This window comes from Pristiophorus japonicus, unplaced genomic scaffold, assembly GCF_044704955.1.
Source record: "Pristiophorus japonicus isolate sPriJap1 unplaced genomic scaffold, sPriJap1.hap1 HAP1_SCAFFOLD_158, whole genome shotgun sequence".
Taxonomy (NCBI): Eukaryota; Metazoa; Chordata; class Chondrichthyes; family Pristiophoridae; genus Pristiophorus; species Pristiophorus japonicus.
The window spans coordinates 703,099-729,630 of NW_027251257.1; the positions used below are offsets into that span (position 1 = coordinate 703,099).

Consider the following 26,532-nt stretch of genomic DNA (forward strand, 5'->3'; position numbering starts at 1 on the left):
GAGTAGGGGTGAAGGAGGGGTTGGAGAGTGGGGTGAAGGAGGGGTTGTCCCAATAGGGTGGGCCCGTGATGACCCAATAGGATGGGCCCGTGATGACCCAATAGGGTGGGCCCAGGCTGGCCCAATAGGGTGAGCCCGGGCTAGCCCAATAGGGTGAGCCCGGGCTGGCCCAATAGAGTGAGCCCGGGCTGGCCCAATAGGGTGAGCCCGGGCTGGCCCAATAGGGTGAGCCCGGGCTGGCCCAATAGAGTGAGCCCGGGCTGGCCCAATAGGGTGAGCCCGGGCTGGCCCAATAAGGTGATGTGTTGACCAGAACTGTGCAAATACTCTACCTGTGTCCCAACTAGCGTTTTACACAGTTCCAGCATAACCTCCAGAGGGAGGTGGGAGTCTGGAGCATACTGCCTGAAAGAGTAGTAGAGGCAGAAACCCTCATCGCATTTACAAAAGTACTTGGATATGCACCGGAAGTGCCGTAATCTGCAGGGCTACGGACCAAGAGCAGGGAAGTGGGATTATGCTGGATAGCTCTTTTTCGGCCACACAGACATGATGGGCCGACTGGCCTCCTTCTGTGTTGTAAACTGCAATGATTCCATGACACCAATCTCCTCCTGTCTGATATAAACCCACCCCACAGTCACTGACACCACTCTCCTCCTGTCTGATATAAACCCACCCCACAGTCACTGACACCAATCTTCTCCTGTCTGATATAAACCCACCCCAGTCATTGACACCAATCTCCTCCTGTCTGTTATAAACCCACCCCACAGTCACTGACACCAATCTTCTCCTGTCTGTTATAAACCCACCCCACAGTCACTGACACCAATCTCCTCCTGTCTGATATAAACCCACCCCACAGTCATTGACACCAATCTCCTCCTGTCTGATATCAACCCACCCCACAGTCACTGACACCAATCTTCTCCTGTCTGTTATAAACCCACCCCACAGTCACTGACACCAATCTCCTCCTGTCTGATATAAACCCACCCCAGAGTCATTGACACCAATCTCCTCCTGTCTGATATCAACCCACCCTACAGTCACTGACACCAATCTTCTCCTGTCTGATATAATGTTGAAGGACAGTGGAAGGCCAGAGGATTGGGAATTTTTTAGAAACCAGCAAAAGACGACTAAAAAAATGACAAAGACAGAGAATATAGCAGATGAGAGTAAACTAGCAAGAAATATAAAAAGAGAGTTTCTACAGGTATATAAAAAGGAAATGAGCAGCTCAAGTAAATGTTGGTCCCTGAGAAGATGAGACTGGAGAATTAATAATGGGAAACATGGAAATGGCAGAGACTTTGAACAAATATTTTGTGTCGGTCTTCAAGGTAGAGGACACTAAAAACATCCCAACAGTTGATAATCAAGGAGCTATTGCAGAGGGTTCACTTAAAACAGTCACTATCACTGGAGATAAAGTACTAATCAAACTAATGGGACTAAAGGTGGACAAGTCCCCTGGACCTGATGACATGCATCCTAGGGTCTTAAAAGTGGCTGCTGAGATAGTGGATGCATTGGTTGTAATCTACCAAAATTCCCTGAATTCTGGACAGGTCCCAGCGGACTGGAAAACCGTAAATGTAACACCCCTATTGAAGTAAGGAGGGAGACAGAGAGCAGGAAACTATAGACCAGTTAGTCTACCATCTGTCATTGGGAAAATACCGGAGTAAATCATTAAGGAAGTAGAAGCAGGACATTTAGAAAATCATATTGCAGTCAGGCAGAGTCAGCATGGTTTTATGAAAGGGAAATCATGTTTGACAAATTTGGTACAGTTATTTGAGGATGTCGTTAAAGGAGAACGAGTTGAAGTTGTGTATTTGCATTTCCAGAAAGGATTCGATAAGGTGCCATATAAAAGGTTACAGCACAAGCTAAGAGCTCACAGGGTTGGGATAATATATCAGAATGGAGAGAGGATTGGCTAACTAACAGAAAACAGAGTCAGGATAAATGGGTCATTTTCCGATTGGCAAACTGTAACTTGGGGGATGCCGCAGGGATCAGTGCTGGGGCCTCAACTATTAACGATTTATATTAATGACTTGGATGAAGGGACCGAGTGTAACGCAGCCAAATTTGCTGATGATACAAAGATAGGTGGGAAAGTAAGTTGTGAGGAGGATGCAAAGAATCTACAAAGGGATATAGAGAGGCTCAGTGAATGGGCAGAAATCTGGCAGATGGACTATAATGTGGTAAAATGTCAGGTTATCTCCTTTGGTTGGAAAAATAAAAAAGCAAATTATTACTTAAATGGGGACTATTACAAAATGCTGTAGTACAGAGGGATCTGGGAGTTCTTGTACATGAAACTCAAAAAGTTAGCATGCGGGTACAGCAAGTAATCAGGAAGGCAAATGGAATGCTGTCCTTTATTGCAAGGGGGATGGAGTATAAAAGTAGGGAAGTCCTGCTACAACTGTACAGGGCATTGGTAAGACCACACCTGGAGTACTGCACACAGTTTTGGTCTGGACTTGTCTCCATTCCCGTGCTGAGGGGATTGCAACACCAGACGGGAGGGGCAACATTTGGGGACACTGATTCCCCACCAATTCCCATTCCCCTTCTTTCTGGTGGATAATGGAGGGGCCACTGTGTGTAATGTGCAAGTCAGTAAGAATTGTCAGCAAGCTTTCTAATTGGAGATTTTATTTAGTGGAAACTTTCACACACTATTGTAGATTTTGTACCAAAGATCAGTTTGGGATCAAAGTAAAAGTTCATAATTTTTTTGCAAACTAAATTTCTGTTGAGAGTCGCTGAATTAAGGGGAAAGATAACACACAGCGTTTCTTAAATGGACACTGCAGCCCCGAGAACACCATCAGCAATATATCCAGAATATTAAAGTCCAGTTATAGGGTTCTTAACATCAGCAGAAACAAACCCCAACTGTCAGAATGAACATGGTTCAGTCGGGATGTGATTAACAGCAGCAATAACAGCAGGTTCCAATCCCTGCAGTCACTTGTGAACTCGCTGGTGTGTCAGCAGGTGGGATGACTGAGTGAATCCTTTCCCACACTCTGAGCAGCTGAACGGCCTCTCCCCAGTGTGAACTCGCTGGTGTGTCAGCAGGTTGGATGAATTAGTGAATCCCTTCCCACACTCGAGCACATGAACAGCCTCTCCCCAGTGTGAACTCGCTGGTGTGTCAGTAGGTTGGATGAATTAGTGAATCCCTTCCCACACTCGAGCACATGAACAGCCTCTCCCCAGTGTGAACTCGCTGGTGTGTCAGCAGGTTGGATGAACAAGTGAATCCCTTCCCACACTGTGAGCAGCTGAACGGCCTCTCCCCAGTGTGAACTCGCTGGTGTTTCAGCAGGTTGGATGACCGAGTGAATCCCTTCCCACACACAGGGCAGGTGAACGGCCTCTCCCCAGTGTGTACTGGCTGGTGAGCTACAAGGTGGAATGACACAGTGAATCCCTTCTCACACAAGGGACAGGTGAATGGCCTCTCCCCAGTGTGACTGCGTCAATGAATTTCCAGCTCAGACGGTGATCTGAATCCCTTCCCACAGGCATCACATTCCCACGGTTTCTCCGTGGTGCGGGTATCCTTGTGACTCTCCATGTTGGACGATCAGTTGAAGCCTCGCCCACACACACAACACGTTTACAGTTTCTCCCCGCTGTGAATGGTGCGATGTTTTTTCAGGCTGTGTAACTGGTTAAAGCTCTTTCCACAGACAGTGCACTGGAACACTCACTCGGGTGTGTTTGTCTCGGTGCTTTTCCAGTCACACACTGATATTTGAAATCTTTTCTCACAGACAGAACAGACAAACATTTCTCCTTCCACTTTCAAAGGCCGATGATATTCAGGTCCTGATGAATCGATTGACTCCGTCAGATCTTGACGTGATGTTTGGTTTGTGTTTCCTGTCTGAAAATCTCCCCTTCTAATACCCTGTAAAAGGAGATAACAAAACTCATCACTTTAAGTACAAAACAGAAATTCAGAATAGACACATCGAGTTTCCATGGAACATTCTTTCCTCTCTTGTTCTTCCAAAGCTATAAATCCATGTCCCACACATTGTCCTTCCTGTTGTGCAGAAATCCAAACAAACACACATTTCTAGACTGTCTTCTCCACTAATTCTGGCTGGGTTCAGTTCTACACTCACTGGTTCCCCTCCCTCTCCTCCCCTGAAGGTGCTGACTCTGGCTGGGTTCAGTTCTACACTCACTGGTTCCCCTCCCTCTCCTCCCCGAAGGTTTTCTTTTCTCTGTTAAGTTAGTACTTCTTCTTTAAATAAAGGTTAGTTAAATCAGTTGATTGCTGGGTAGTTGCTGTGTGTGTTTTTCTCAGGTTTAGAGTTTAGTTCTATTTGATAGTTGCGAGTGTAACTCGAGGGATGGCAGGACAGCTCAGTCCCATGGATTGCACATCCTGTGGCATGTGGGAAATCCTGGATGCTTCATCCAGCCGGGACGACCAAGTGTGCAGGAGGTGTCTCCAGCTGCACCAACTCCAGCTCTGAGTTTTGGAGCTTGAGCGGCGGTTGGAGTCACTGCGGTGCATCCATGAGACTGAGAGCTACGTGGATAGCATGTTTCTAGAGGCGGTCACCCCACAGCTTATGAGTGTGCAGGCAGAGAGGGAGTGGGTAACCAACGGACAGATGATGGGGATTAGGCAGGTAGTGCAGGAGTCCCGAGTCCATCTCACTCTCCAACCAGTACTCTGTTCTGAGTACTGGTCAGGGCGATGGTGGCTCTGGGGAGTGCAGCCAGAGTCAAAACCATGGCAGCACGGGTGGCTCAGCTGCATAGGGGGGAGGAAGAAGAATGGAAGAGCTATAGTGGTAGGGGATACAATAATCAGGGGAGCAGACAGGCGTTTCTATGGCTGCAGCTGTGAATCTGGGATGGTATGTAGCCGCCCTGGTGTCAGGGTCAAGGATGTCACTGAGCGGCTGCAGGGCATTCTGGGAAGAGGGTAAACAGCCAGAGGTTGTGGTCCACACCGGTACCAATGACATAGGTAGGAAGAGGGATGAGGTCCTGCAGGCAGAGTTTATTGAGTTAGGAGAGAGATTAAAAAGCAGGACCTCAAAGATAGTAATCTCCGAGCTAGTGAGTACAGAAATAGGAGGATAGAGCAGATGAATGCGTGGCTGGAGAGCTTTAGTTTCCTGAGGCATTGGGACAGCTTCTGGGGAAGGTGCGACCTGTATAGGCCGGACGGATTGCACCTCAACAGCGCCGGGACCAATATCCTCATGGGGGGGGGTTTGCTAGTACATAATAATATAAGAAATAGGAACAGGAGTAGACCATACGGCTCCTCGAGCTTGCTCCGCCATTTAATACAATCATGGCTGATCCGATCATGGACTCAGGTCCACTTCACTGCCCGCACTCCATAACCCCTTAATACCTTATCGTTTAAGAAACTGTCTATTTCTGTCTTAAATTTATTCAATGACCCAGCTTCCACAGCTCTCTGAGGAAGTGAATTCCACAGATTTACAACCCTCTGAGAGAAGAAATGTCTCCTCATCTCAGCTTTAAATGGCCGGCCCCTTATTCTAAGATTATGCCCTCTGGTTTTAGTCTCCCCTATCAGTGGAAACATCCTCTCTGCATCGATCTTGTCAAGCCCCCTCATAATCTTATACGTTTCGATAAGATCACCTCTCATTCTTATGAATTCCAATGAGTAGAGGCCCAACCTACTCAACCTTTCCTCATAAGCCAAAACCCTCATCTCTAGAATCAACCTCGTGAACCTTCTCTGAACTGCCTCCAAAGCAAGTATATCCTTTCGTAAATATGGAAACCAAAACTGCACGCAGTACTCCAGGTGTGGCTTCATCAATACCCTGTACAACTGTAGCAAGACTTCCCTGATTTTATACTCCATCCCCTTTGCAATAAAGGCCAGGATTCATTGGCTTTCCTGATCACTTGTAGTACTTGCATACTAATCTTGCAAAGGTGACTTGCCATTCATAAATCCATGCTGACTCTGCCTGAACAAATTTTGCTTTTCCAAATGGCCTGCTACTGCTTCTTTAATAATGGACTGCAACCTCTTCCCAACCAAGATATTAGGCTAACTGGTCTCTAGTTTACTGCTTTTTGTCTCCTTTTTTTAAATAGAAGCGTGACATTTGCAGTTTTCCAATTTGCTGGGACCTCCCCAGAATCCAGTGAATTTTGGTAAATTACAACTAATGCATCCACTATCCCTGCCGCTACTTCTCTTAAGACCCGAGGATGCAAGCCATCAGGTCCAGGGGATTTATCCGCCTTTAGTTCCATTATCTTACTGAGTACCACCTCCTTAGTGATTGTAATTGTGATTGTGATAAGTTCCTCCCCCGCTATAGCCCTTTGACTATCCACTGTTGGAATATTATTAGTGTCCTCTACCGTAAAGACTGATACAAAATATTTGTTCAGGGTTTCTACCATCTCCATGTTCTCCATCACTAATTCCCCGGTCTCGTCCTCTAAGTGATCAACATTTACTTTAGCCACTCTTTTCCTTTTTATATACCTACAGAAACTCTTGCTATCTGTTTTTATATTTTGTGCTAATTTACTTTCATAGTCTATCTTCCCTTTGTTAATCATTTTTTTAATCATTCTTTGTTGGCTTTTGAATGTTTCCCAATCTTCTGTCCTCCCATTAGTTTTGGCCACTTTGTATGCCCTTGTTTTTAATTGGATACCATCCTTTATTTCTTTAGTTAGCCATGGATGGCTACCTTTTCCCTTATGCCCTTTCCTCCTCACTGGAATATATTTTTCTTGAGAGTTGTGAAATATCTCCTTAAATGTACACCGCTGTTCATCAATCGTCCTACACTTTAATCTATTTTCCCAGTCCACTTTAGCCAACTCTGCCCTCATACCTTTGTAGTCTCCTTTATTTAAGCTTAGTACGCTGGTTAGAGATCCAAATTTCTCACCTTCCATCTGAATTTGAAATTCAATCATTCCAAGGGGATCCTTTATTGGGAGATTATTTATTAATCCTGTCTCATTACGCAGGACCAGATCCAAAATAGCCTGCCCGCTGGTTGGTTCAGTTACATACTGCTCAAGTGACCCGTCCCTTATGCACTCTATGAACTCCTCCTAGAGGATGAGACAGGGGAATTAGCATTGTTTGTAATTTACCAAAATTCCCTGGATTCTGGGGAGGTCCCAGCAGATTGGAAAACTGCAAATCTAATGCCTCTATTTAAAAAAGGAGGCAGACAAAAGCAGGAAACTATAGATCAGTTAGCCTCACATCTGTGGTTGGGAAAATGTTGGAGTCCATTATTAAAGAAGCAGTAGCAGGACATTTGGAAAAGCATAATTCAGTCAGGCAGAGTCACCATCAATTTATGAAGGGGAAGTCATGTTTGACAAATTTGGTGGAATTCATTGAGGATGTAACAAACATGGTGGATAAAGGGGAACCAGTGGATGTGGTGTATTTGGACTTCCAGAAGGCAGTGACAAGGTGCCACATAAAAGGTTATCGCACAAGATAAAATATCACGGGATTGGGGGTAATATATTAGTTAGCAAATCCTCTATCCATGCTCACAGAAAACAGAGAGTCGGGATATATGGTTCATTCTCGGGTTGGCAATCAGTAACTAGTGGGGTGCTGCAGGGATCAGTGCTGGGAGCACAACTATTCACAATCTATATGAACGACTTGGCAGAAAGGACTGAGTGTAACGTAGCCACGTTTGTTGATGATACAAATATGGGAGGAAAAGCAATGTATGAGGAGAACACAAAAAATCTGCAAAAGGACACAGACAGGCTAAGTGAGTGGGCATAAATTTGGCAGAAAAAAAATCAACGAGCAAGTTATTATTTAAATGGTGAAAAATTGCAAAGTGCTGCAGTACAGCGGGACCTGGGAGTACTTGTGCATGAAACATACAAGGTTAGTATGCAGATCAGCAAGTGATCAGGAAGGCCAATGGTATCTTGGCCTTTATAGCAAAGGGAATGGAGTATAAAAGCAGGGAAGTCTTGCTACAATTATACAGGGTATTAGTGAGGCCACACCTGGAATACTGCGTGCAGTTTTGATTTCCATATTTACGAAAGGATATACTTGCTTTGAAGGCAGTTCAGAGAAGGTTCACTCGGTTGATTCCGGGGATGAGGGGGTTGACTTATGAGGAAAGGTTGAGGAGGTTGGGACTCAAATCATTGGAATTCAGAAGAATGAGAGGTGATCTTATCGAAAGGTATAAGATTATGAGGGGGTGTGACAAGGTCAATGCAGAGAGGATGTTTCCACTGATAGGGGAGACTACAACTAGGGGGCATAATCTTAGAATAAGGGGCCGCACATTTAAAACTGAGATGAGGAGGAATTTCTTCTCTAGGAGCGTTGTAAATCTGTGGAATTCGCTTCCTCGGAGAGCTCTGGAAGCTGGGTCATTGAATAAATTTAAGACACAGACAGACAGTTTCTTAACCGATAAGGAATTAATGGGTTATGGGGAGTGGGCAGGGAAGTGGACCCGAGTCCATGATCGGATCAGCCATGATCGTATTAAATGGCGGAGCAGATTAGAGGGGCCCTATGGCCTACTCCTGCTCCTATTTCTTATGTTCTTATGTTCCCCTCCCTCTCCTCCCCTTAAGAGCTGATTTTAGCTGGATTTAGTTCCACTCACCAGTTCCCCGCTCTCCCACTGAAGGTGCTGACTCTGGCTGCGTTCAGTTCTATACTCACTGGTTCCCCTCCCTCTCCTCCCATGAAGGTGCTGACTCTGTCTGGGTTCAGTTCTACACTCACTGGTTCTCCTCCCCTGAAGGTGCTGACTCTGGCTGGGTTCAGTTCTACACTCACTGGTTCTCCTCCCCTGAAGGTGCTGACTCTGGCTGGGTTCAGTTCTGCACTCACTTGTTCCCCCTCCTCCCTTGAAGGTGCTGACTCTTGCTGGGTTCAGTTCTATACTCAGTGGTTCCTCTCCCTCTCCTCCCCTGATGGTGCTGACTCTGGCTGTGTTCAGTTCTACAGAAACATAGAAAATAGGAGCAGGATTAGGCCATTCGGACCTTCGAGCCTGCACCACTATTCAATGCGCTCATGGCTGAACATGCAACTTCAGTACCCCATTCCTGCTTTCTCGCCATACCCCTTGATCCCCCTAGTAGTAAGGACTACATCTAACTCCTTTTTGAATATATTTAGTGAATTGGCCTCAACATCTTTTGTGGTAGAGAATTCCACAGGTTCACCACTCTCTGGGTGAAGAAGTTTCTCCTCATCTCGGTCCTAAATGGCTTACCCCTTATTCTTAGACTGTGTCCCCTGGTTCTGGACTTCCCCAACATTGGGAACATTCTTCCTGCATCTAACCTGTCTAAACCCGTCAGAATTTCAAACGTTTCTATGAGATCCCCTCTCAATTCTTCTGAACTCCAGTGAATATAAGCCCAGTTGATCCAGTCTTTCTTGATATGTCAGTCCCGCCATCCCGGGAATCAGTCTGGTGAACCTTCGCTGCACTCCCTCAATAGCAAGAATGTCCTTCCTCAAGTTAGGAGACCAAAACTGTGCACAATACTCCAGGTGTGGCCTCACCAAGGCCCTGTACATCTGTAGCAACACTTCATTGTCCCTGTACTCAAATCCCCTCGCTATGAAGGCCAACATGCCATTTGCTTTCTTAACCGCCTGCTGTACCTGCATGCCAACCTTCAATGACTGATGTACCATGACACCCAGGTCTCGTTGCACCTCCCCTTTTCCTAATCTGTCACCATTCAGATAATAGTCTGTCTCTCTGTTTTTATCACCAAAGTGGATAACCTCACAGTTATCCACATTATACTTCATCTGCCATGCATTTGCCCACTCACCTAACCTATCCAAGTCACTCTGCAGCCTCATAGCATCCTCCTCGCAGCTCACACTGCCACCCAACTTAGTGTCATCCGCAAATTTGGAGATACTACATTTAATTCCCTCGTCTAAATCATTAATGTACAATGTAAACAGCTGGGGCCCCAGCACAGAACCTTGCGGTACCCCACTAGTCACTGCCTGCCATTCTGAAAAGTACCCATTTACTCCTACTCTTTGCTTCCTGTCTGACAACCAGTTCTCAATCCATGTCAGCACACTACCCCCAATCCCATGTGCTTTAACTTTGCACATTAATCTCTTGTGTGGGACCTTGTCGAAAGCCTTCTGAAAGTCCAAATATACCACATCAACTGGTTCTCCCTTGCCCACTCTACTGGAAACATCCTCAAAGAATTCCAGAAGATTTATCAAGCAAGATTTCCCTTTCACAAATCCATGCTGATTTGGACCTATCATGTCACCTCTTTCCAAATGCGCTGCTATGACATCCTTAATAATTGATTCCATCATTTTACCCACTACTGATGTCAGGCTGACTGATCTATAATTCCCTGTTTTCTCTCTCCCTCCTTTTTTAAAAAGTGGGGTTACATTGGCTGCCCTCCACTCGATAGGAACTGATCCAGAGTCTATGGAATGTTGGAAAATGACTGTCAATGCATCCGCTATTTCCAAGGCCACCTCCTTAAGTACTCTGGGATGCAGTCCATCAGGCCCTGGGGATTTATCTGCTTTCAATCCCATCAAATTACCCAACACTATTTCCCGACTAATAAGGATTTCCCTCAGTGCCTCCTTCTTACAAGACCCTCTGACCCCTTTTATATCCGGAAGGTTGTTTGTGTCCTCCTTAGTGAATACCGAACCAAAGTACTTGTTCAATTGGTCTGCCATTTCTTTGTTCCCCATTATGACTTCCCCTGATTCTGACTGCAGGGGACCGACGTTTGTCTTTACTAACCTTTTTCTCTTTGCATATCTATAGAAACTTATGCAGTCTGTCTTAATGTTCCTGGCAAGCTTCCTCTCGTACTCTATTTTCCCTGCCCTAATCAAACCCTTTGTCCTCCTCTGCTGAGTTCTAAATTTCTCCCAGTCCCCAGGTTCACTGCTACTTCTGGCCAATTTGTATGCCACTTCCTTGGCTTTAATACTATCCCTGATTTCTTTTGATAGACACGGTTGAGCCACATTCCCTTTTTTATTTTTACGCCAGACAGGGATGTACAATTGTTGTAGTTCATCCATGTGGTCTCTAAATGTCTGTCATTGCCCATCCACTGTCAACCCCTTAAGTTTGATTCGCCAATCTATCCTAGCCAATTCACGCCTCATACCTTCAAAGTTACCCTTCTTTAAGTTCTGGACCATGGTCTCTGAATTAACTGTTTCATTCTCCATCCGAATGTAGAATTCCACCATATTATGATCACTCTTCCCCAAGGGGCCTTGCACAATGAGATTGCTCATTAATCCTCTCTGATTACACAACACCCAGTCTAAGATGGCCTCCCCCCTAGTTGGTTCCTTGACATATTGGTCTAGAAAACCATCCTTTATGCACTCCAGGAAATTCTCCTCCACCGTATTGCTTCCAGTTTGGTTAGCCCAATCTATATGCATATTAAAGTCACCCATGATAACTGCTGCACCTTTATTGCATGCACCCCTAATTTCCTGTTTGATACCCTCCCCAACATCACCACTACTGTTTGGAGGTCTGTACACAACTCCCACTAACGTTTTTTGCCCTTTGGTGTTCTGCAGCTCTACCCATATAGATTCCACATCATCCAAGCTAATGTCCTTCCTAACTATTGCATTAATTTCCTCTTTAACCAGTAATGCTACCCCACCTCCTTTTCCTTTAATTCTATCCTTCCTGAATTTTGAATACCCATGGATGTTGAGTTCCCAGCCCTGATCATCCTGGAGCCACGTCTCTGTAATCCCAATCACATCATATCCGTTAACATCTATTTGCACAGTTAATTCATCCACCTTATTACAGATACTCCTTGCATGAAGACACAAAGCCTTCAGGCTTGTTTTTTTAACACCCTTTGTCCTTTTAGAATTATGACGGAGTGTGGCCCTTTTTGTTTCTTGCCTTTGTTTACTCGGCCTTCCACTATTGCTTTTTACCTTTCTACCATCTGTTTCTGACTCCATGTTACTTCACCCTATCTCGCTGCATAGGTTCCCATCCCCCTGCCATATTAGTTTAAACACTCCCGAACTGCATTAGCAAATGTTACCCCTAGGACATCAGTTCCAGTCCTGCCCAGGTGCAGACCGTCCCTTTTGTACAGGTCCCACTTCCCCCAGAACTGGTTCCAATGTCCCAGGAATTTGAATCCTTCCATCTTGCACCACTGCTCAAGCCACGTATTTATTCTAACCATCCTGCTCCCTCTACTCTTATTAGCACATGGCACTGGTAGCAATCCAGAGATTACTACCTTTGAGGTCCTACTTTTTAATTTAACTCCTAGCTCCCTAAATTCAGCTTGTAGGACCTCTTCCCGCTTCTTACCTATATCGTTGGTACCTACATGTACCACGACAACTGGCTGTTCACCCTCCCTCTCCAGAATGCTCTGCAGCTGCTCCGAGACATCTTTGACCCTTGCACCAGGGAGGCAACATACCATCCTGGAGTCTCGGTTGCGGCCGCAGAAACTCCTATCTCTTCCCCTTACAAGAGTCCCCTATCACTATAGCTCTCCCACTCTTTTTCCCACCCTTCTGTGCAGCAGAGCCAGGCACAGTGCCATGAACTTGGCTGCTGCTGCCCTCCCCTGATGAGTCATTCTCCTCAACAGTACCTAAAGCAGTACCCTCCTCCCCTGAGTATGGTGATTCTGGTTGGGCTCAGTCTTACACTCACTGGTTCCTCTCCTCCCCTGAAAGTGCTTAAGGAGCATTATGTCCAATTCTGAAGACACTGACATCATTCATTTCGTTCCTGCACCAAGATGGCTGCGCATGCGTATGCTACTCACCACATCAAGATAGCGGAGCGCTGAACCTGCCTTCCTGTACCAAGATGGCCACCGTTAGCCTGGGCCTGTAACCGGGAGAAAGCCTCAAAGCTGCAACCTCCGATATTCTGCTTATTATTCCGGGCTAACGGTGGATATCGGTTGTTCATAAAGCCTCCCCGGCTCCCCGCTGGTACATTACTCCACTCCGCTCCGCTTAAAATGACAATTCTGTGGAATCTGTCCGAAACATGTCGCCTCTGCCATGACACGCACCGTGCATGCTCTAAACACAGCCAGGGCCCGCGCCTGCGCACTGAGCTCCTGTAGTCTGGGTGTGGCACCTTCTCCACCGTGGGGCATGCTGGGTATGAGAAATAGGAGCAGGAGTGGGCCACCCGGCCCCCCGAGCCTGCTCCCCATTCAATAAGATCATGGCTGGTCTGATCATAGACTCAGCTCACTTCCCTGTCCGCTCCCCATTGTGATATCGTCACAGAGCACAGCACACACAGCTCCTAACATGGCAGGCAGCTTTCTCGGAAGCCTCCAGAATCTGCCTGGTTCTGTTTATTATTAACTATGCAGTTGCAGTACACAATACGTCCACATCCACAGTGTGGAGCTACAAACATTACAAGCTTACAGACATTACACTTCTCCCTCCTTAATGAAGAAGTTATTATAACAAACATCATATATAACTTTCATGTTTATACATAACACAGGATATAAACTTACTTTTTTCCCCCATATTTACAAATTTAACTTTACCACTTGTTTTCTGTTTCGAAGAGGATACCTTCGCTCTCGAACAGAACCTTCCAAACATGGTGTCGATTTCACACTCATTCGAGGCTCATCCTGAAGAACGTTTTCCTCCACGGAATTTCCTTGATTTTCATTTGAACTCACTCTAACTTCAGGCTCTTTGTTTTCCTGACTTGGACTCAAGACTTCTGGTGTATCAAAACTATCTGATGAGTCAGAAATAATTGTATCATTCCCACCTTCAACTCCTTCCATGTCTGTAGGTAAAATATGATCAATATCATCAAACCTAACCTGTCCATTATCAACCATCTTTACCAAATATGTGCGAGGACCACATATCTTCACCACTCTTCCTGGTAACCACTTTAACCATTTATGGTGATGGTTCTTCACTCTCACCTTCTGGTTTAATTTCACACTTCTCTCTTTTACTCTACCTTTATCATGATTCTCTTTCTGTCTTAATTGTGTCTCATCTACGGACTGTGCCAAATTTAGTTTTAACAATGAGAATCTGGTTCATGGCTGTCGTTTGAGAAACAACTGTGCTGGTGTTCTACCAGTAGTTGTATGAGGAGTATTTCGATATGTAATCAAAAAATTAGCCAATTTGTGATCCAATGACAACTGTCCTTTCCCTGGATTTGGATCTAACATTTGTTTTATGAGGGCATGTTTTACAATTTATAATCTGCTGCATCATTCGAAGCAGGATGGTATGGTGGAACCTTGATATGCTTCACACCATTTTTACTCGTGAATTGTTCAAATTCTTCTGAACGAAATTGTGGTCCATTATCCAAAACAATCTCTTCAGGGAGGCCAAATGAAGAAAATAATTTTCGTAAAATGTCCAATGTTTTACTTGTTGTTATTTTCCACATTGGAAACACCTCAACCCGCTTTGAATGGCTATATATCACAATGAACAATTGTTGTCCTTCTAACTCTGCAAAAGCAATATGTAGCCTTTGCCACACCCTGGGAGGCCATTTCCATGGGTGTAATGATACTGGTGATGGTTGCTTTCTTACCGATTGACATGTTGTACACTGACTCACGATGTACTCTATATCTTTATCAAGACCTGGCCACCATAAATAAATACGTGCAAAACTCTTGGTCAAGCACATTCCCAGGTGCTGGTCATGGAGGTCTCCTAATAATTTGGACCTGAATTTATTTGGTATAACCACTCTTGCACCCCACATGATACAATCTTTATCGACTGATAATTCATTCCTACGAATGAAGAATGGATGTGTATCTTTGTCTGTTACCTGGTTTGGCCATCCATTTGCAATGTACTCATATACCTTTGACATCACTGGGTCACGTTTGGTTGCTCTACCAATCTCTTCAGCTGTGACTGGCAGTTCATCAATGTATGAAAAATTAAACACTTCTTCCCTATAGATATGGCCCTTACGGCTAAAGGGATCAAGGGGTATGGAGAGAAAGCAGGAAAGGGGTACTGAGGGAATGATCAGCCATGATCTTATTGAATGGCGGTGCATGCTCGAAGGGCCGAATAGCCTACTCCTGCACCTATTTTCTATGGGGTGTAACTTGTGATGGGGAAGGCAATCTAGACATTGCATCAGCATTACTGTGATCAGCTGATCATCTGTATTCAATATCATATGTATATGCTGACAAAATCAAAGCCCATCTCTGCTTTCGGGCTGCAGCTAATGTTGGAACTGGGGACTTTGGATGGAGGATTGCTTGGTTAGGGGCTTATGGTCCGTAACGATGGTAAACTTGCGACCATACAAGTATTTGTGAAACTTCTTGACCCCAAAAAATGAATGCCAAAGCTTCCCTTTCAATTTGCACATAATTACTCTCACTGGCACTGAGAGTGTGTGAAGCAAAAGCAATTGGTCTCTCCTCCCTACTACGTGATACATGACAGATCACTGCCCCAACACCATACGGAGAGGCATCACATGCTAGCTTAATCTCCTTAGATATGTCATAGTGAACTAACATGGTGCTCTCTACCAATTTGCTTTTACACTCCTTGAATGCTGTATCGCATTCTTTTGACCACTTCCAATGGACCTGTTTTTTCAAAAGTTCATTCAGTGGATGTAATACTGTAGCCAAATTTGGTAGGAACTTCCCATAATAGTTCAAAAGACTCAAGAATGAACGAAGTTCAGTGACATTCCTGGGAGTGGGTGCATTTCTAATTGCATCCAATTTTTCCATGGTTGGATGTAAACTATCTTTGTCTACTCTGTACCCTAAGTACTCCACTGAGTTTTTAAATAACTCACACTTACAAGCAAACACTCGTACTCTGTGCTTCTCTTAACCGTTTGAGAACTTCATTCAATCTGTTATTATGAATTTGCCTATTTGGTTCTGAAATTAGTATGTCATCCAAATAACATACTACCCCTTCAATACCTTGCAAAATCTGGTTCATCACCCCTTGGAATATGGCAGGGGTGGAAGACACTCCAAACGGTAGCCTAATAAATTGATATAGGCCTAGATGAGTATTTATAGTCAAACATGACTTGGACTCCTCATCTAGTTCAAGCTGTAAGTAGGCATTCGTAAGATCCAGTTTTGAGAAGATCTGACCACCTGTTAGTGTTGTGAACAAATCTTCTATATTCGGCAATGTATTGGGGACATTACCCTCTAGAACCTGTTTTATGGTTACTTTATAATCACCACACAATCTTTCTTTACCATTGGACTTAGGTACAACAACAATGGGTGTAGCCCAATTACATCGATCTATCTTACAAGTAATGTTCTCAGTCTCTAGTCTTTAGAGTTCTTGCTCAACTTTCTCCTTGAGTGCATATGGTACGGAACGTGGCTTGTAGTAAACCGATCTAGCGTCCTTCTGTATCCTGACACTAACCTTGAAGCCTTGGATCGGACTGCCCATTTCGCAGAACACCTTCGGATACTTCTTGAGAACCTCATCAGTTGATGAAAATCTCGCTTCCAGACAGAAAATCTTACTCCAATCCAGCTTCAGTGAGCTCAACCAATTTCTTCCAAGTAAGGCAGACTTGTGTCCTTTCACTACTATTAGAGGCAAGTTCTGAAATTGATCTTTATATTTCACCGGTACAGTGATACAACCTACCACAAGAATTGTTTCTCCCGAGTAGCCTCGCAGCTCTATCTTGGATTTCTCCAGTTGGAAATCACGCAATTTGTCGAGGTACAGCAACTCTGGTACTACACTCACGGATGCACCCGTGTAAATTTCCATTGGTATCTTGAATCCCGCAACATCTATGTGGATTTTGATGCTTTCTGAATCTTGGGATTTCTACTCATCGCTTTGAACGCTGGACTCATAGCTTTAAAAGCTGGTTTACCTTCAGTCGGCATGCCTTCACAAGATGCCCAGTCTTCCTGCAGAAGAAACACTCTGCCTTCACGTATGGACAACTTTGAGCAATGTGTTGTCCCAGGCACCTATAGCACGACTTCGACGCTCTGTTAGAATTTCCAGTTTCTGAGACTTTGGGCCCCCACCGTCTTTTACTTTGAACCTGCAGGTGATTTACCTCAGTTGACTGATGACTGTAATTATTATTTAATATTCGGGAATGTTGTTCGGCCAGGCCCATCGACCTCGCTGTCTGACAAGCAATCTCAAAAGTCAAGTCATCCGTCATCAATAACTTCCTTCTGATCGCATCATTTTTCACCCCACAAACAAAACGATCCTGTGATGCTCATTTTTGAAAGATTCCAAAATGACAGTGCATCGATAGCTTTTTTAATGCTACGATGTAATCACTGATACTGTCATCAGCCTTTTGATTCCGAATCCCGAAACGATAGCTTTCAGCAATTTCTAACGGTTTGGGGTTATAGTGCTGCTCCAGCTTCGTTAAAATCTCTTTAAGCGTTGTGTCCTTTGGCTCGTCAGGCACAAGCAGATTTACAAGGGTTTCGTACAATATCAGACCTGCCTCCGATAAGAAGATCCCTTTCTTACATTCCAATACAGCCCGGACTGGACTGCATTTCTGGAACTTCGATTATGTTATTTGCAGTGAAATACATTTCTAGCCGATCTACATACGCTTTAAAGCGTTCCCCCAAATGTCTGATTACACCTGCCATTTTAATCTCTAGCTGTTCACACACCGTGTGCTGTATTTTACCTCGGATTTTGTAGCTTTTTCCAAAGACAGAAACTTCCAAAGGCTCTCTGTCAACTTGCTGAATCCTTCACCAACAAAATTTAAGTTTTAAATCATCCAAAAAGTATCCCATCTCGCCGCCAAATGTCTTCACAGAGCACAGCACACACAGCTCCTAACATGGCAGGCAGGTCTCTCAGAAGCCTCCGGAATCTGCCTGATTCTGTTTATTATTAACTATGCAGTTGCAGTACACAATACGTCCACATCCACAGTGTGGAGCTACAAACATTACAAGTTTACAGACATTACACCCATAACCCTGTACTTTCCTATCGCTCAAAAATCTGTCTATCTCCACCTTGAATATATTCAATGACCCAGCCTCCAAGGCTCTCTGAGGCAGAGAATTCCACAGATTTACAACCCTCTGAGAGAAGAAATACCTCCTCATCTCAGTTTTAAATAGACTGAGGAGAAAGGCTGCATTTGTGAATAGAACAGGGATTTATTGTGATTGCATTGGGCACGGAACCATGTTCATTCTGGCAGCTCTTGTTTCTTTCTGATGGTTTTAATAACCCCCATACCTGAGCTGGAGATTAATATTGTGTATAAATGTTGAATAAATTATCTTTGTTTCAAACACAGTGTATCGAATATTTGATTTCTCCATGATCAGAGGAGATTGATTGATGTTCTGTTACCGACTGTTCCATTTTAGGGCTTTTTCTTAATCTAACTTATATCACTTCTCACCTAGTTCACCTTCTATCATATCAAACCCCAAATTTGTTCCGTTTGAATACATGACTTGTGGTTGTAGTCGACTTAACTGCAGTGTCTCACTTTAAACTCAGCTGAAATCCTTTGAACCGCCCCTTTATTGAACTGTCTTGCATAAGATTTGAAATCCGTTATTTCTGTATCAGTGAACCCGTTTTTGGAACCGATTTAATTTTAAAAACTCATCCACACATTTACCTGTGAAATATTCTTATATTTGTAATTGTCATTGCCACAAACTCCGTTCCCTAGCCACTGACTCCATCCCTCTCCCCAACTTCTGTCTGAGGCTGAACCAGACTGTTCACAACCTTGGTGTCCTACTTAACCCTGAAATAAGTTTTTGACCACATAGCCACAGCATAACTAAGACTGCCTATTTCCACCTCTAACATCGCCTGTCTCCGTTCTTGCCTCAGCTCATCCACTGCTGAAGCCCTCATTTGTTACTTCTGAACTTGTCTATTCCAATGCACTCCTCCCACATTCAATCCTACATAAACTAGAGTTGATCCAAAACTCGGCTGCCCGTGTCCTAACTCGCACCAAGTCCAGCTCACCCATCATCCCTGTGCTCGCTGACCGACATTGGCTTTTGGTTAAGCAATGCCTTGATTTCAAAATTCTAACAATTATTTTCAAATCCCACTGTGGCCTCGCCCCTCCCTCGTTCTATAAACTCCTCCAGCTCTACAACAGCCCCTGCCCCCCACCCCCTGCAAGATATCTGTGCTCCTCTAATTCTGTCTTCCTGAGCATCCCTGATTATAATTGTTTGACCGTTGGTGGCTTTGGTGGCTGTGCCTTCTGTTGCCCATGCCCCAAGTTCTGGAACCCCCAGCCTAAACCTTTCTGTCTAACCCGTGCTGTACCTGCCCTGGCAGTTTTTGATGGGATCGTGTGGAGCAAGCTTTTCTCTGTATCTAGGTGACATAGACTCAGAATAAGGGGCCGCCCATTTAAAACTGTGACGAGGAATTTCTTCTCTCAAAGGATCGCGAATCCGGGAATTCTCTGCCCCAGAGAGCTGTGCAGGCTGGGTCACTGAATACATTTAACGCAGAGATAGACAGATTTTTGAGCGATAAGGGAGTAAAGGGTCATGGGGAGTGGGCAGGGAAGTGGAGCTGAGTCCATGATTTTATTGAATGGGGAGCATGCTCGGAGGGCCGGGTGGCCCACACCTGCTCCTATTTCTCATGTTCTTCCGCCCTCCCTCCCCTTGTCCCACCATTCACACCCGGTCCTGACTCATGTTTTTCGAACTAACTCCTGCCATTCCCATTTGAATTGGGCCCACCCTCCCTGTTGTCTCTCTGATCTCTCCTGCCTTCCCCCCTTTCAGTGCTCCTTCACCATCTGCCCTTTGCCAACACTCTCCAGTTGTGACCCACCCTCCCTGCTGTCTCTCTGATCTCTCCCCCCTTCCCCCCTTTGCCAACACTCTCCAGTTGTGACCCTCCCTCCCTGTTGTCTCTCTGATCTCTCCTGCCTTCCCCCCTTTGCCAACACTCTCCAGTTGTGAGCCACCATTCCCTGTTGCTGCCTGAGCCGCGGACACTTGCAGCATCTTGTCTTTGTGTCGTCACAGACACTTTCCCATCAGCACCGCGCGCCCTGCATTGTTCGCCCATTGATTGATCGGTGCCGCGGCCCCGCCCCCCGCCGCTGATTGGCGCGGAGCAGCGCGCGCTGGGTGGGCTGGTGCCCCGCGCCGCCCCGCCATTGGCTGCGGGCTGAGTGCTGCGCGCGGGAGGCTCCGCTCGCGGCCTTTGAGCTCGGGGGCCCGGGTGAGGAGTTGTGCGCAGGCGCGGGGGCAGCCTCTTGTGGGAGATGACCGGCGGACGCCGCGGTGGATGGAGGAGCGGCCCGGGCAGCGCGCCCAGCCTTCCTGCGTCACAGACTCACGGCGTGGGCGGGCCTTGGTTACTGTCCGGGGGGCGGGGCTTCCTGACGTCACAATGCTGACCATGGTGCCGCTGCAGGGCAAGGAGCATGCGCGGCGGCCATCTTACTGCAGGGAGGCCATCAGGTGCAGGATGGGGACCAGTTTGTTGGATATATTGAAGAGGGAGTGAGACATGGTCCTTACAGCTCAAGGGGTTCATGGGGTATGGAGAGACCGCAGGAAAGGGGTACTGAGGTCAATGATCAGCCATGATCTTACTGAATGGCGGTGCAGGCTCAAAGGGCCGAATGGCCTACTCCTGCACCTATTTTCTATGTTTCTCTGTGACATGAACACATGAGAACATCAGAAATAGGAGATGAGTCGCCATTTGGCCCCTCGGGCCTGCCGCCATTCAATAAGATGATGGCTGCAGCATCTGGGGTGGTTCTCCTTGGAGCAGTGAAGGTGCAGGGCAGGTTTAACAGGTGCTCACAGTCAGGAAGGCTTTAGATTGAGTCAGGGAACAGAGTGGTTCTGCTCACACAATCAGAGAATGGTTACAGCACGGAAGGCCATTCGGCCCCTCGAGCCCTTGCCGGCTCCCAGCGAGTCCCACTGCCCCGCCCTTTCCCCCGGCCCTGCAAATGTTTTCTTTCAGATACTTATCCAATTCCCTTTTGAAAGCTGTGATTGAGTCTGCCTCCACCACCCTTTCAGGCCGTGCATTCCAGATCCTAACCACTCGCTGCCTAAAAGGACAACAACACCAGCTTCTCCAGTCAATCCACGTAACTGAAGTCCCACATCTCGTGAATCATCTTTGTAAATCTTTTCTGCACCTTCTCGAAGACCATCCCATCCTAATGTGCGGTGCCCAGAATTGGACACAATGCTCCAGTTGAGGCCGAACCAGTGTTTTACAAAGGTTCATCATAACCTCATTGCTTTTGTACTGTGTGATGCCCAGGATCCTGTAAGCTTTTTAAACTGCTTTCTCAACGTGTCCTGCCACCTTCAGTGATTTGTGCCCCTATACCCGCAGGTCTCACTGTTCATGCACCCCCTTTAGGATTGTACCCTTTAGTTTATATTGCCCCTCCTCGTTCATTTAATCATGCTTCTCTAATTTTATTTCTTAATTAAGATTCACAGCCTCATTTTATTTCTTCCTCTGAGCCTCTCAACTTCATCTGGCAGCGTAATGTTGGCGAGTGGTGATTGCTTGCCTTGGGAACCAACAGGAAGAGAGCTCAGAGGCCGGAGGGCCAAGGGAGCAGTGTGTTCTGCAACCAATCGCGGTGCTTGCGGGGTGGATCCTGAGTCAGCCTATCAGGTGAGTCTGTGAACCCCTGTTAAACTATTTTTTTTTAAGGTTAAATTGAGATTTCTTTTGTCACAAAACAGTTTAACATCTGTCAGTATTTTATTTCCATGGAGTTCCTATTATGAGTTTCAGACACTTCAGTGCCAAGTGGACCAGGTGTTTAAAGGTCATTAATTTCCCTCTTTCCATGTCGCTGTTAGTTAAAGGTACAAAGATTGATTTCCCCTCATTATGCATTTGTAGTAGTTAAAGTAACATCCTTCCTGTTGGTAGTGAGTCACATTCTGTGCTGGGTGAGACGGCTGGTGGCATCAGCCTTTAAACTACTCAATCTTGTTCAAATCTCTCCAGGGCCTAACCCTCCCGATCTCTGTAACCTCCTCCAGCCCACCAACCCTCTTAATCGTTTGTTTTCTTTGGAACAGAAGAGGATGAGGGGAGACCTTAATGAAGTGTATAAAATTATGAGGGGCCTAGATAGAGTGGATAGGAAGGACCTATTTCCCTTCACAGAGGGGTCAGCAACCAGCAGAACTTTTTAGCCAGTACGTAGCAAGCCCAACAAGAGAGGGGGAAGTTCTGGACTTAGTATTAGTGACTGAAGCTGGGCAGGTAGAAGGGCTATCAGTGGGACAGCATGTTGGTGCTCGTGATCACAATTCAGTTAGATTTATGGAAAAGGACAAAGATAGACCAGGAATAAAAGTTCTCAATTGGGGAAAAGCCAATTTTACTAGGTTGAGTTGTGATTTAGCCAAAGTGGACTGGAAACAGCTACTTGAAATGATGAGAGATTGGGAAATGTTAATGTTCAGAGGGACCTTGGTGTCCTTATGCACGGATCACAACGTTAATTTGCAGGTACAGCAAGCAATTAAGAAAGCAAATGATTTGTTGGCCTTTATTACAAGAGGATTTGAGGATAAGAATAAAGATGTCTTACTGCAATTATATAGGGCCTTGGTGAGACTGCAGCTGAGTATTGTGTACAGTTTTGGCTGCTTAGCTAAGGAAGGATGTACTTGATGTTGAGGATGGCAACGAAGGTTCACCAGACTGAATTCCTAGGATGGGGGGATTGTCCTATGAGGAGAGACTGAGTAGACTAGGCCTATATTCTCGAGCGTTTAGAAGAATGAGAGGTGATATCATTGAAACATACAAAATTCTTACAGGGCTTGACAGGGTAGATGCAGGGAGGATGTTGCCTCTGGCTGAGGAGTCTAGAACCAGGGGTCCCAGTCTCAGAATAAGGGGTTGGCCATTTAGGACTGAGATAAGGAGAAACCTCTTCACTCAGAGGGTGGTGAATCTTTGGAATTCTCTACCCCAGAGAGCTGTGGAAGGTCAGTTGTTGAGTATATTCAAGATAGAGAACGTTAAATTTTTGTATATAAAGGGAATCAAAGGTTATGGGAATAGTGCAGGAAAGTAGAGTTGAGGTCGAAGATCAGCCATGATCTCATTGAATGGCAGTGCAGGCTTGAGGGGCCGAATGGCATACTCCTGCTCCTAATTCTTATTGTAAAGTCCTTACTCTACAGTATGAAACCACACGAGACACTTTCTGGGGACAAGGTCACTCTGTGACCGTAACTCTTTATTCACAGGACTCCAAAGAAGGTGACCCTGCATGGGACCTCCCTTTTTATACCTGTGTGATCAGGTAAGGAGTGCCTCCCACAAGTTCACCCCTTATGGTCAAGGTGTGTATCTAGGTTGAGTGTTTTCAGTAATACAGTGGTGTTACATTGTGGTTACACACATGACATCACCTCCTCCCCCCCCCCAAAGTCTTATTGGGGATCATAGGTTTAGTCTTTCAGGTGGTCTACACTCCCTCGTGGAGCGCCGCAGTTGGGGCTCTGGTTGTTGGACACTGACGTGAGTGTCTGTTACCTGTGGTGATTCCGGCCGGTCCGGGCTGACCTCAGGGACTGTGCATTCTTCTGATTGCTCTTGTTGCTCCTTCACTGGCGGTGTTGTGAGCTCCATCTCATAGTCTTCTTCAGGTTCCTCCGTGTCCATGCTGAACCTTTTTTTTTACTTGATCCAGATACTTACGGTATATCTGACCATTGTTAAGTTTTACCACGATGACCCTATTCCCCTCTTTGTCAATTACAGTGCCCTCAAGCCATTTGGACCCCATGGCATGATTGAGGACGAATACAGGATCATTTATTTCTATACATCTCCCCCTCGCATTACGGTCATGGTACTCGTTTTGTGACTTGCGCTTGCGGAAGTCGGTCAGGACTGGGTGAATGAGGGACAACAGAGTTTTGAGTGTCCGTTTCATTAGTAGCTCTGCGGGTGGGACCCCCGTGAGTGAGTGCGGGCGGGATCTATAGGCCAGCAGGAGACGCGATAGGCGGCATTGTAGGGAGGGTCCTTGAATCTTGAGCATACCTTGCTTAATGATTTGGACCGCACGTTCCGCCTGGCCATTGGAGGCTGGCTTGAATGGCGCAGTCCTGACATGATTGATGCCATTGCCCAACATAAATTCTCCGAATTCGTAGCTTGTGAAACATGGGCCATTATCACTAACCAGGATGACCGGCAAGCCATGGGTTGCAAAGATCGCACGTAGGCTTTCCACGGTGGTGGATGACGTGCATGAATTCAGGATGATGCACTCGATCCATTTCGAGTATGCATCTACCACAATAAGGAACATCTTGCCCATGAACGGGCCCGCATAGTCAACATGAATACGTGACCATGGCCACGGGCTGAGCGGGGCCTCCTGGGGGTATTACCCAGCTGGGCACACATCGTGCACCTGCGAACACAGTGTTCCAGGTATGAATCAATTCCAGGCCACCAAACATGTGACCGGGCAATGGCCTTCATCAGCACAATGCCTGGGTGCTCGCTATGGAGTTACCTGATGAATGCCTCCCTGCCCTTCTGGGGCATAACTACCCGGCTACCCCGCAGTAGGCAGTCAGCTTGGATGGAGAGCTCATCCATCCGTCTGTAGAGCGGCCTGACCTCCTCAGGGCATGCTCCGTGTGTGGGCGCCCAATCCCCAGTCAGGACACATTTCTTAATCAGGATAGGAGGGGATCTCTGTCCAGATTTTGATCTGGCGGGCTATGATGGGGGAGCCTGCGTTGTCAAAGACATCGACAGCCATGACCATCTCAGCGCTTTGCTCCGCTGCCCCCTCAGTGGTGGCCAGTGGGAGCCTGCTGAGCGCGTCAGCGCAATTTTCAGTGCCGGGCCGGTGCCGGATGGAGTAGTCATAAGCAGCCAGCATGAGAGCCCATCGCTGTATGCAAGCTGATGCATTGGCATTGATAGCCTTGCTGTCTGACAACAAGGATGTTAATGGCTTGTGGTCCGTCTCCAATTCAAACTTCTGACCAAAGAGGTACTGATGCATTTTTTTTACACCATAGGCACATGCAAGCTTTTCCTTCTCGACCATCCCCTATCCCCGTTCTGCTTGAGAGAGCGACCTGGAGGCATAAGCCACAGGTTGTAGTTGACCCTCAGTATTGCCCTCTGCAACACGCACCCAACCCCATAGGACGATGCATCACCTGTCAGAACCAATTTTTTTCAGGGGTCACACAGGGTCAACAACTTGTTTGAACAAAGTAGGTTTCGCGCCCGATCAAAAGCCCGTTCCTGACAGTCCCCCCAAAACCAATCGCAACCCTTACGCAGGAGCACGTGCAGCGGCTCCAACAACGTGCTCAAGTTCGGCAGAAAGTTCCCGAAATAGTTCAACAGTCCCAGGAATGAACACAACTCCGATGTGTTGCAGGGCCTCAGTGCTTGTCAAATCGCCTCTGTTTTGTATTCGGTGGGCCGAATCCCATCTGCAACAACCAGGAAGGATAGAATAAAAGGAAAAGGAGGTGGGGTAGCATTGCTGGTTAAAGAGGAGATTAATGCAATAGTTAGAAAGGGCATTAGCTTGGATGATGTGGAATCTATATGGGTAGAGCTGCAGAACACCAAAGGGCAAAAAACGTTAGTGGGAGTTGTGTACAGACCTCCAAACAGTAGTAGTGATGTTGGGGAGGGCATCAAACAAGAAATTAGGGGTGCATGCAATAAAGGTGCAGCAGTTACCTTGGGTGACTTCAATATGCATATAGATTGGGCTAACCAAACTGGAAGCAATATGGTGGAGGAGGATTTCCTGGAGTGCATAAGGAATGGTTTTCTAGACCAATATGTCGAGGAACCAACTAGGGGGGAGGCCATCTTAGACTGGGTGTTGTGTAATGAGAGAGGATTAATTAGCAATCTCGTTAACAAATATGATGTGATTGGGATTACGGATTACGGAGACGTGGCTCCAGGATGATCAGGGCTGGGAACTCAACATTCAGGGGTATTCAACATTCAGGAAGGATAGAATAAAAGGAAAAGGAGGTGGGGTAGCATTGCTGGTTAAAGAGGAGATTAATGCAATAGTTAGGAAAGACATTAGCTTGGATGATGTGGAATCTATATGGGTAGAGCTGCAGAACACCAAAGGGCAAAAAACGTTAGTAGGAGTTGTGTACAGACCTCCAAACAGTAATAGGGATGTTGGGGAGGGCATCAAACAGGAAATTAGGGGTGCATGCAATAAAGGTGTAGCAGTTATAATGGGTGACTTTAATATGCACATAGATTGGGCTAGCCAAACTGGAAGCAATACGGTGGAGGAGGATTTCCTGGAGTGCATAAGGGATGGTTTTCTAGACCAATATGTTGAGGAACCAACTAGGGAGGAGGCCATC

At 46.1% G+C, this 26,532-nt stretch overlaps 1 pseudogene; it reads right to left on the reverse strand.

The window, feature by feature from the left end:
• Window positions 1-2,664: 2,664 nt before the first annotated feature.
• Window positions 2,665-16,561, reverse strand: LOC139243033 (zinc finger protein 239-like; annotated as a pseudogene).
• Window positions 16,562-26,532: the final 9,971 nt, after the last annotated feature.